Here is an 11,210-nt window from a genome sequence, read left to right on the forward strand (position 1 = left end):
AGGTTGTGAAAACCAAGGCAGGATTTTTCTCAGGCTCTTTGCTGGACTCCCAGCAGGGGTGCCTCTCTACTTGGCCTCCTGAACTCAGCCCCCTGTGGGAGGGAGCATGTGAGCAAGTGAGTACAGGATCCAGCTGGTCACTCTGAAGACACAGGAGCAAGCTCCGTGCAGAGCCCACAGCCAGACCAGGCGTGTTGCCTGGAGGGGAACACAGTGGTACCCAGGCAAGGGTGCCCGTGACCCCAAATCCCCAGAGGGGGTGTTAATGTGCTAATTAGCTCTTTTAGTTCCATCATCCACAGCCCAATGGACGGAGGTGTGTTCGCAGCTCAGTCAGCCCCGACCCTGTAGTGGGGGGCAGCTGCCCTCCACCAGCAGGGGCAAAGGGCCAGCCTTTCTGGTACCCACAATCAGTGGGCCCCGAGCTCTTGTCCACCATCCAAGAAGAATGAGGTCATGCTTGACCACTGAAGGATGGTGAGGGCGGAGAATTTTATCAAGCGATAAAAATAGCTCTCAGCAGAGAGGGTAGCTGGAGAGGGGATGAGAATGGCAGGTCATCTTCTCCCAAAGTCAGCAGGTCTCCTCCCCCAAGTCAGGCCATCTCCCCTCTACCAACTGAGCCTGGGGTCTTTAGAGGCACAGGATGGGGGCCGGCCAGGCCATATGTACTATTGGAAAGGGCAACATTTGATTGCTTAAAAGGCATTATTGAGAAAGAACCAATCGGAAGAGAGCAGGCAAACAGGAATGGAAGTTCTCGCTCTGGTCTGTGGGTTTCAGATTCTTTTTGGCTTGAAGCTGGGGTTTCACAGGGGACCTGCCCCTGTCTGCCTAAGATTTCTCTGCCTCCTGCCTCTATTAAAAACCACCTGAGATCACATATTTACAGAATGAAATTCTAACTCCAACTAGATCTTTCAAATAGCTCAAGGCACTCAAAGACTTAATACAAAATAATCTCATACATTTTGATAAAGATCCACAGTAGCTGGCAAATTGATCCCAAGTTTGCTGAACTATGGCTCAAAAGCATGAAGCTGGGTACTCTCCCTGAGGCAATAAAATACAGGAAGGTGGGAGGCACCGTCCCTTTTTGTAGGTGTTACCCCTGGTCTCTCTCTCAGTAAAGAGAAGGAGGTCACTTACCAATATTTGAAGGGCCAGGACCCCTCTTGCAATCACAGTAAGGAGGACACCTCCTTGGGAAGATCTTGTCCTCCCAGCACACCTGCCCCTGATGTGATCGGGGACCTGTCACCTTATAAAGCCACCAGCCCTGCCTCAGCCACGGTTCCTGAAGCACCACTTCCCACAATCTGCTATCAGGAGAGATGCAGTCGGAATTTACACAAGAAATTAAGTGCTTAAGATGCAGCACACTGAGGCATGGGACACCCTCTGGGGGACCTTCCCAGTGTCAGCCAGGGCCTGTGGAGTTGATGGACACACACGACGATGCTCCACGGCCCTTAGCTGTCCCTGAGCCAACCCTGTGGGCCACTGCAGGAGAGCTGGCTGCTGGCCTTTCCCACCCAGACAGGCCTCTAGCCTATGCTGAGCTCCATGACAAGAGCACAACCCACTCACCAGGGGCTCCCTCTGTGCCTGGAATAACACACCAAATACAGACACACCCTCATCGTTTAGGAAATAAACCCCATGGCTGGCTGAGGCAGAATGTAGCATGGCACAGTTGTTAGCAAAAGTGATCTTCCTGTCCGAAGGAAATGGAGGCCCCTTGCTGAGTTGTGTCAAAGACAAACAAAGCCAAACACTAGGTAAGGTGGTCAGGACAGATTTTAGTCAGTGATCCCTGCTGCAATAGGGAAAAGATTGTGGCCTGAAGTGAACTCACCTTCGATCAGCAGAGGGACTGGGCATTTTACAGGGAGAATAGAAGAGCGGGAAGGGGCTGAACCTGGGAGAGGTGGGGAGGTGAAGAACTGCAAAAAGCGTGAAGAAGGGTTGGTCCTTGTGGAATCTCGGTTTGCCAACTGGCGGTCATAGAAGTGAGGCTCCCACCTTCCCACAGAGACTGGGAGACAGGAGTCCTATCTTCAGGTGTCAGCCAGAACAAACAGGAAATTCTTTGGGAAGCCTTGACATTTCTCAGACAGGCACTTTAAGAGGGGCTGGGGTTATCTTAGGGATGTAGCCTTGAGCTGTTAGAAACCATGTTGGTGTTTGTTCATGACTTTATAAGCCAAGGTGAGGCCTTGTGGTGAAGTGGGCTCAGAGGAACCTGGCTAGAGTTTGGCCAAGGACAGAACATTGTCAACTGCTGCACCAACTTGACCTCACACCCCCTGCTCCCCGGACAGTGGGGTCTGCTTGTGTTCCAGTTGGTGTTGACACCACTGTAACCTTGATTGCAGGTCCTTGCCTTGACATATGGAAGTTGGGAGCATCACTTCCTGTGCTGAATTCCTCTTTCCATACTGTGTTTAGTCCAGGTTTGTTAAGGGAGAAGCATCTGTGGTTCCTCAAGGCACCGAGTTACCAGTGCTGTGAAGTGGGGAAACCAGTAAATTAGACTTAAAGAAGTGTGTGTGTGTGTGTGTGTGTGTGTGTGTGTGACTTTCACATGCAGGAGGGACTAGTGTTACTAGTTCCATGTGAAAGTAAATCCATCAGGATGTTAAATCTCAGGGTAATTGGAAATGTTGAGTGCTTGAATGCTATTTCTCAAGCTAGTCATGTTAGTGGATCAAGCATACCCTTGCAGTCTAGTCAGCCCTGGTCTACTCTGTGAAGCCCATCTAGAGAGAATGCTAGAGACAACTCACCCCAACACAGGAACAAGCTACCAATGTCTGGGCTCCTAATTGTGTGCTTTGAGGTATCACATAATTCAGATATGAAGTGATAGTTGGGACACCCCTGAAGAGGCCCCTTTGCATCTGCAAACCCCACAGGACCAGGCATAGAAAGCAGGAGAGCTGGTGACCCCAGGGCAGCAGAGAGAAGCAAAAGCAACGACAGAGGGGAGCAACTAAGTCCTTTCCCTAGGACGGGCCTCCGCCCTACCGCATGGGGAGAATGCTGGCAGCTGCTTCAGTTCTTTCTTGAAAGAGCAGAAGAGTTCATTTAAATCACAGTTGCCCATTGTTGCAATCTGCTTGTTGGTTGTTTGTTTTCTTTCTTGCTGCCTCCCCCATACTGCCCAAAGGGACGTCCTACTTGACACTCACTGCAAGAGGAAACCTGGGATTTTGGGGATGGCCCCAGTGGGAAGGGAGCTCTCCTCCTCCTGGGGGCTACTCTTCCTGGTGTTACTCATACTTCTTCTTCAACCAAACCTCAGGTAGAACATGCTCAACAGATTATGTGGCACTCGTTTACTGTCACTCTTAGTGGTTTGCTGTTTCTATATCATCTCACCCTGTTTTAAATCTGTCAAAACATCACTTTCCAAGCAAGACCATAATAGAATTATTGAATTTCAGTAATGGAAATCTAAGCAGCCTTATGTTGTCAGGCAAAATTGCCCTTACCACCAACCATTATCCAAGAATGACATCCTCACCTCTTGTATTCACTTAGATAAATCTTTGTTCCTGGTGCAGAATTTTCATACTAAATATGTGGGAAAATCTCTTTGGAATTGAAATGGGAGGAGCTCCCTTTTCCCCCTCGCAGGGTGTGCGATGAGGGCGTGGCTCACTTCTTTGGTGGCCCACTGCTCCAACCTCTAGGGGGAGCAGGCAGATGGGCAGGTTGTGGGGCTCCGACCCCACAGCAACGTCTAAGGGTGAATGTTACAGCTCCTGAACTCCCAGTGGGCATGTGTTACAGTGTGCTCTTCTAAGTTTGTCGTCCCTGGGCAGCTTGTGTTAATCAGCTCAATTAGACCCTTTGCCTTATCCCGAGGACAGAGGGCTTTCTGTATCCTGGGTTATCGCCTTGGTGTACTGGAAAAATTGGATCACACATGGGCTTGGAGAATGAGTACAAGGTTCTATTGAGTGGCCGTAGCTCTCAGCGAGGTGAACGGGGAGCCAGAAAGGGGATGGAATGGGTAAGTGGTCTTTCCCCTGGAGTTGGGCTGCTCCACAGCTGAGTCCTCCTCCGACCGTCCCAGACAAACTCTGGTTGATGGCCTGCCGGCATCTGCTGGTGCCTGTCAGCGTGCCCCTCTGCCGATGTGCTTCTCTTGATGTCAAACCACTTGTGTGTTCTTCCACCAATATGTTTCGCTCGACGGCCAGCCGCTTGTCTATGTGCTGGCTAGGGCCTCAGGGGTTTTATAGGCCCAGGATGGGGGCATAGTGGGCCAGGGTGGTCTTGCAAAATGCAACATTTGGGCATGAAAACAGAAATGTCTGTCCTCACCTAGGTCCATGGGCACAGGCCCGAGAGTGGAGCCCTCACCAGGGACCCCCCCTTCTCCTCCCAGCACTTCCCTGCCCCGCTCCCATATCGGAATCAGATCTTTGCTTTGTCCACTGACACATCCCAAGGGATGAGAATCGTGCCTGGCTCACGTGGGACCTTAATAGGTGTTCGTAGGAGACACGGATGAACCATGGTCCCATTAGGCCAGGAAGAGACACTTCAGGCTTGCGGTGTGGCCTTGGGGAAGTGGCTGCACCTCTTTATGCCTCAGTTTGCCTGGCTGTGAGATGACAAAAAGAAAATGTGTGCAGTCACATCCCAAGATTATAAGCTCTGTGACCCCACTCTCCCTTGGGGCTGTTCTGTAGAGAAACTTGACAGATCCTGTCTGGATTGCCACCATTGAGAAATAGGCACTACTCAGACATCACAAAGCTTCTGGAATCAACTGTTCCTTAATACATCTAAACCACATTTGTATGTTCCCACGTATCTCCCATGTAAAGTATCTGCCTCACGTCAGCCTCCTTCAGGAGCTCCCCTGGGAGGACCCCAAGATAGGAGCATTTGCGGTATCCTTGACTCACCGTAGCACTGCAGACGAAGGTCTCATCAGACGCTCGGTCACCACAGCTACTGCGACTGCGACTGCTACTGCTGTGGTCAGTTTGTCAACATTAAATCCACCCGTGGGATCCTTCCAACGCACCTACCTCTCTGTTCCTTGACTGTCCATCAGATGGTCTCCCCGATTCGGTCTCTCACTCCTGCCATCAACAATAACTGCCCAGAGGTATCCATCAAGGTCCATTTCTCCTTCCCGTCTTAGTTAATAGAAGCCGCTGCCCCATACACTGCATACACCCACCTGCACAGGGATCCCGACTGGACACTGTTTCTGTCCTCCTAGGCTAAGGTCTGGCCCATGGGATGTGAGCCTGTGCCCTCCAGGCTGAGCCCTCAAGAGGCAGCTGCTCCTTCCTCTTTCTCTGCCCACCTCTGTGGCTGCAGCAGGCCCTGGCCTTAGTGAGCAGCTGCAGCCCCTCAGGCAGGGGTCACCTTCTAGGGGAGTGGAGGGCCAAGACAGAGGTAGTCGAGCCTGGTGACCTGGAGAAGGACTGCGCTCCCCCACCCCACAACTGCCCACCAGCTCAGACTCGCACAAAGGGAACCACTCCCTCCCTTGTTAAGCCATGCCTGCTGGGTCTAGTTGGTGCAGCTCAGCCACATTCTGAGCTCATACACACCTCACCTGTGACCTCTCGGTCCTTAACATCCCTCTCCAGACAGGCCATGCCTCTTGTCATGCAGCTCCTATGCTTCAAGATCCACACTGAAGTTGTCCTTCTGTCTCACTGCATGGCTGATCTTCCCACCGCTCACTGCCCAGGACCCCAGAGCCCCCAACCAGGCCAGAGTCCGTGGCAGTGCTGGAACCCTCCCTTCACCAGCACCTGAGCTGCCTTGCTTTACCCTTGCTCCCCTATACTACCCTGGTCACCTCAGCCTGGATACCCCCAACTCTTGACCCACTGTGCACATGGAGCTCAGCAGTAAATGCTACCCCCAAAATCCCATGTTATCACTCTAAAAGTGTGGCCACCCAAGGATGGTACACAATCCTTACACCTGCCCCTGGGTCATTTGCTCCCCACCTCCCAGGACATTGAGTTCACATCACCTGCAATCTCCTCCATCTCCCTGCCCCACACTCTCCACCTGGGACCTCAGACTAAAGAGAAGGAAGCAATGACCAGCCCTTCCTCCTGCCAGAATCTCCCTGTGCCTCCAACCCCGCTGCTCTGCCCTCCCTCCCATCACAAAGGGCAGATGGTCCCGAGCCTCTAGAGGAGCCTTTGGAAGTTACTATTTTTTCCATATAAGTGACCCATTTCACCCAGTGGTTCCTGTTGTTTTTCTGGCTGGGCCTCCTCTGCCTCCACCTCTCTACGCTTGGTCTTTCTGGTATTGAGAGATTTGGAGCCGAAGACATCCCTGCGTTCTGCTGTGTCCTATCTTCTACACTTGACTCTTTCAAACACGGTTTAATACACACATGCTGTCAAGAGCACTGTGTGCTGGAAGAAAAGGTGCAGTTCAGCAGCAGAGGGCCAGTCTAGGGGGAGCTGGAGCTGATGTATCCTACAGCAAGTAGAAACATGAGACTGAGGCTGCCCCAAATCCACTTCAGTCAACCCTGGAGCCCTCCATCCGATGGCACCCTTTGACATGTGGACCTCATATTTTGGAATGTTCATATTGCCCTCTGAAAGGGGAAACTTTGAGACAATACAGAAGCCTCTCTGTGAACCCAATGCCATGCTTTCCTGTCTGGGAGAATCTTAAGGAGAACCAACTGGATCTCCCCATCCATCACCCACAAATAGCCAGGGCCTGATCGCACATGGAGCTTAGTAAATTTCTGTCTCACAGGAGAAACAAGATCTCCAGGCTCCCTTCCCACAACTCTCCTGCACTGGAATTCTTTCTATGGAGTGGCCTGGTTGGCATGGGTTATGTCCATGGGCCAGAGTCAGACAAAGGCGCTGTGCGGCACTGCACCTTGTCAAAGGTGCAGCTGTGACACTGCCTGCCTCCCTGGGCTCGACCCTGCCTTCCCCACTTCGGGCATGATCCAGGTCTCCTGTCTCCTAGGATAAGGTGAGGATTCCACGTAAACGCTCTCAGGTGTGATAAACACTCACTAAATCTTGGCTATGATTATTGTTGCTGTAAAAGGAGAAAGAAATTCACAACAATTATGAATTTAGTCTATAAAGCAAAACTATCCATGGCAAAAACACAGAATAATGGACCTACGTGGCATATGTCAACCCTTGGGGATTGTTGTTTCATTGTATTATTTTAACAACTGAGTTGGGAACATAGATTTTCATTTAAAATGTTGCTTTACTTTTCTTCTGAAATGCAAAATATATTTCTATTATGTCCTGGATACTAACAATTTTTTGTTCCTGATTAAATGTTCAGGAAACCCATGTTCCGTTTCTCTGAGGATGGAGTGTGCATCTTTCTTACTGAATTCTGCCTCCCTGAGAGGCTTCCCTGGCCTCTAGGCTGCAGGTACTCCGAGCTCTGTCCTCAGCAGCCTGGCAAAGCTGGAGCCACAGCCCCGAGGGAATAAGCCGCACTCTCCTTCCCCACAGTTCGTGCTCTGTCAGACACTAAGTGGGGCTCAGTGGGGTGTGATCTGGTGTTTCATGTTCAACTTGAAGGAGGGTCCCACAAGGATTGAGGGGTGGAACCTGTAAAACATCTTAATCCACAGCCTTATCACCTTTAACTTAAATGAAAAAGGAAACCTGCTGTGCTGGCTGGAGCCCCAGCCTCCTCCTCAGCACCCAGAGGCCGTCCTGCAGCCTTGCAGGCTCCTGCAATTGCATTGCCAGATGGGACCCCTAAGTCATAAATCTCTGCAGGGGGCAGGGTGTTGGGTGTCTAGAAGTCTTCTTGCTGGAGATTCTCTTAAAATGGCTGTGCAGCCTCGGCCAGCAGGAGTATCCTGGAGAAATAACAGGCATCAGCAATTCCCAGTGGCTCCTCCAGGACGGGGAAGCTGTGCAGCCTGTGGCTCCCGCTCCTTCCGCTCCTCCCTCACACGGAGGCTCCTCCCTGCGCGGGCACTGCCCAGACAAGCAGCCTACGGCCCTCCCGAGGCTGCCCCGCCTCCATCTGCATTCTAGCATGAATCAGGCCTTTTTATCACTTGCTTTTGAATCATGGATGATAAATCACACAAATATTTATTCCCTTTATACTTCTCAGTTTATCTAAATGGAGTGGCTCTTCGGGTCATTCATCTTAACTCTCGTTTTCTAAGCATTAAAACTAATCACACACCTGCTGGGACAGGGGATTGAAGATACAAGAGGAAATGCTTTCCAGATGGTAAATGGAGACTTCCCCTCTGTTTTCAGGACTCTTCTAGGGATGCCAAGTTAGAGTCTAGGTAATGCCGAGTAAGAGCCTGGATCACATATCGTGATTAAATGCTTTGTTTTCTCTGTAGCCCCGTCTCCACTTGATATTTGGATGGCTTATTCTTCTTGCTTATACAAACCCATTAGTGGAATAATTCCTTTTACAACCAAGATACATGGGTCCGTAGCTCTGCCTGCTGGTTGCACACTCTAGAAATGAAAGATAAGGCTCAGCAGGGCAGCTTTATTTCCACTGCTCTCCTATAGAAACACTTGCAATGAAAAGGGGGGAGCAATTTCCTTTTCTGTAGTTTCTTATCTCTTTTCGATCTGAGGCCGTGAAAATACTAATCACCCAGTAATGCACCCGTTACCAAGGGAATGAAAAGAAACCTGGTTGCTTAGGTGGTGTTTGTGTAGGAGAGGGTTTTGCTCACAGGAATGCTGGAGAAGTGAACATCTCGGTTCATTTAATTATCTAAGTAGCTGAGCGTTCCCAAGCAGCAGGATGGGCTTCCTGGGAGTGAGACCTGCGCAGCCCCCAGTGCTCCCTGCTCAGAGGAGCCTCCTATGTAGTTTTATTCTCGGCTATTGCTGATATGAAATTCCAAAGGATTTTTTTTTTTTTTTTTTTTTTTTAGATGGAGTCTTGCTCTGTCACCCAGGCTGGAGTGCAGTGGCGCAATCTCGGCTCACTGCAAGCTCCGCCTCCCGGGTTCACACCATTCTCCTGCCTCAACCTCCTGAGTAGCTGGGACTACAGGCACCCGCCACTACGCCTGGCTAATTTTTTTTTTGTATTTTTAGTAGAGATGTGGTTTCACTGTGTTAGCCAGGATGGTCTCGATCTCCTGACCTGGTGATTGATCCGCCTGCCTCGGCCTCCCAAAGTGCTGGGATTACAGGCGTGAGCCACCGCGCCCGGCCCCAAAGGATTTTTAACAAGGGGCCTGGCGCGTTTGTTTTGCGCTGGGGCCCACGAACGGCACAGTCAGGGTGGCAGGCAGCCCCACTTCTGTGTCAACATGGCTTTCTGGAATATTTGGGGATTGTATTAGAATGCTTGGTGTTTTAGCAAATCTACTATGCATTCATTACTTGAGTTCAAGAAGCCATTCTGTACTGTTGTCAGATCGTGGGTGTGAGCCTCAAAGGTCCGCGGGCAGTGGCTCTCTGCAGTTACTTTCTTTGTGCTTCTGGAATGAGAGCCAGTTTTACTCAACTCTGGAGTACTTGCAGGGGGAAGAAGTAACCATGAGGGGCCCTTCCAGAGTCATTAGAGCTTCGTTCTGTAGATCCCAAGGTTTGCCCTCTCTGCTGAGAGAGAGCCCAGTGGGGTGGACACGGGACTGTGTGTCTCACCCACAGAAGCCACCGTGCTGAGGCCCACCTGATCGTCTTTGGGTACCTGTTTGCCCTCCACTGTGCCCTTTGCAAAGACATCTAACCAATCTCAGTCTAATCAGGGAAACCAGAAGTGCTGTGGCCCCTCCAGAATGAGTGCTGGGCCTGGCACAGAGACTCACGCCTGTAATCCCAGCACTTTGGGGCAAGTGGATGGCTTGAGCTCAGGAGTTCGAGACCAGCCTGCCCGGGCAACATGGTGAAACCTCAGCTCTACCAAAAATACAAAAAAATTAGCTGATGTGGTGGCACACGCCTGTGCTGTCAACTACTTTGGGGGGAGAGGTGGGAGGATCACTTGAGCCCAGGAGGCAGAGGTTGCACTGATGGCACCACTGCACTCCAGCCTGGGCCACAGAGTGAAAACCTATCTCAATAAATAAATAAATGTATGAAATAAAAGATAAACACTGTTAGGGAGCTGTTCAGCTACAGTGTGATGTCACCAGATCAGGTAGGAATGCCGTGGCTTAAAACTGTCTGATCACCTCAGTGTGCTGATTCTGAGGTATAAAAGACGACACCTTACTGTGTCTCCCCTGGGGAAAATGTGACTTCGCACCAAAACAATGAGCTTGAAATGTATTTAAGCAGGTACAGACATCGGCCTGCATACGTCTCTAATGAAAATCAAGTGATAACTATAGACAAACACAATAAACCGTAAGCCAGACTAACTGAACTTATTTCATGAAACACTGAAAAGGAACATAGAAACCATTGCAGAAGCAGTGGGGATACAACATTAACTTTCTGAATTTGAATGTGTCATTGTACATCTAGAAATGTGCCTTAAGTAGTCCTGTAAGGTATTTTGTACTTTGAGTTTTTATATTTTGTTTGCTTGATTTTCATTGTGTTGTATGTGTATGTGTTTTGTTTTATTTACTAATTTATTTTTAAAGACCTTTTTTTCCAGCAGTTTTAGCTTCATTTCACAGCAACATTAAGCAGAAAGTAGAGCATTCCCATCTATTTCCTAGGCCCACACTCGTCCACCGTTCCCCACCATCAACATTCCCCACCGGAGTGCTCCATTTGTTAAAATTTGTGAGCCCACATGGACACATCCCTATCACCCAAGTCCATAGTTTACATGGGCGCTCACTCTTAGTGTCATACATGCTGTGGGTCTGGACAAATGTATTCTGACATCAATCCACCATGATAGTATAATACAGGGGAGCTTCACTGCCCTGCAGATCCTCCATGCTCTGCCTGTTCATCCTCCCTCCCCACCAACCCCTGGCAACCGCTGCCTTATTTACTGTCTCCACAGTGTTGCCTTTTCCAGAATGTCATATAGTTGGAATCATACAGCATGTAACCCTTCAGATTGGCCTCTTTCACTTAGTCACATGCGTGTAAGTTTCCTCCATGTCTTTCTGTAGCTCATTTTTTCTTAGCATTGCATAACATTTTACTGTCTGGATGCACCAGGTTTATTTATCCAGTCACCTGCTTAAGGACATCTTGGTTGCTTTACTTTTAGCACATTTTTAGTATTCTATATGTGTGTGTGTGTGT

At 49.9% G+C, this 11,210-nt stretch overlaps 1 protein-coding gene across 4 annotated transcripts in view; it reads left to right on the plus strand.

Moving 5' to 3' along the window:
* ADAMTS16 (ADAM metallopeptidase with thrombospondin type 1 motif 16) overlaps positions 1-11,210 on the plus strand; it is a 181,674-nt gene that overhangs the window by 122,572 nt on the left and 47,892 nt on the right. The window lies entirely within an intron of this gene.

Source organism: Pan troglodytes, chromosome 4, assembly GCF_028858775.2.
Source record: "Pan troglodytes isolate AG18354 chromosome 4, NHGRI_mPanTro3-v2.0_pri, whole genome shotgun sequence".
NCBI classification, from domain to species: domain Eukaryota; kingdom Metazoa; phylum Chordata; class Mammalia; order Primates; family Hominidae; genus Pan; species Pan troglodytes.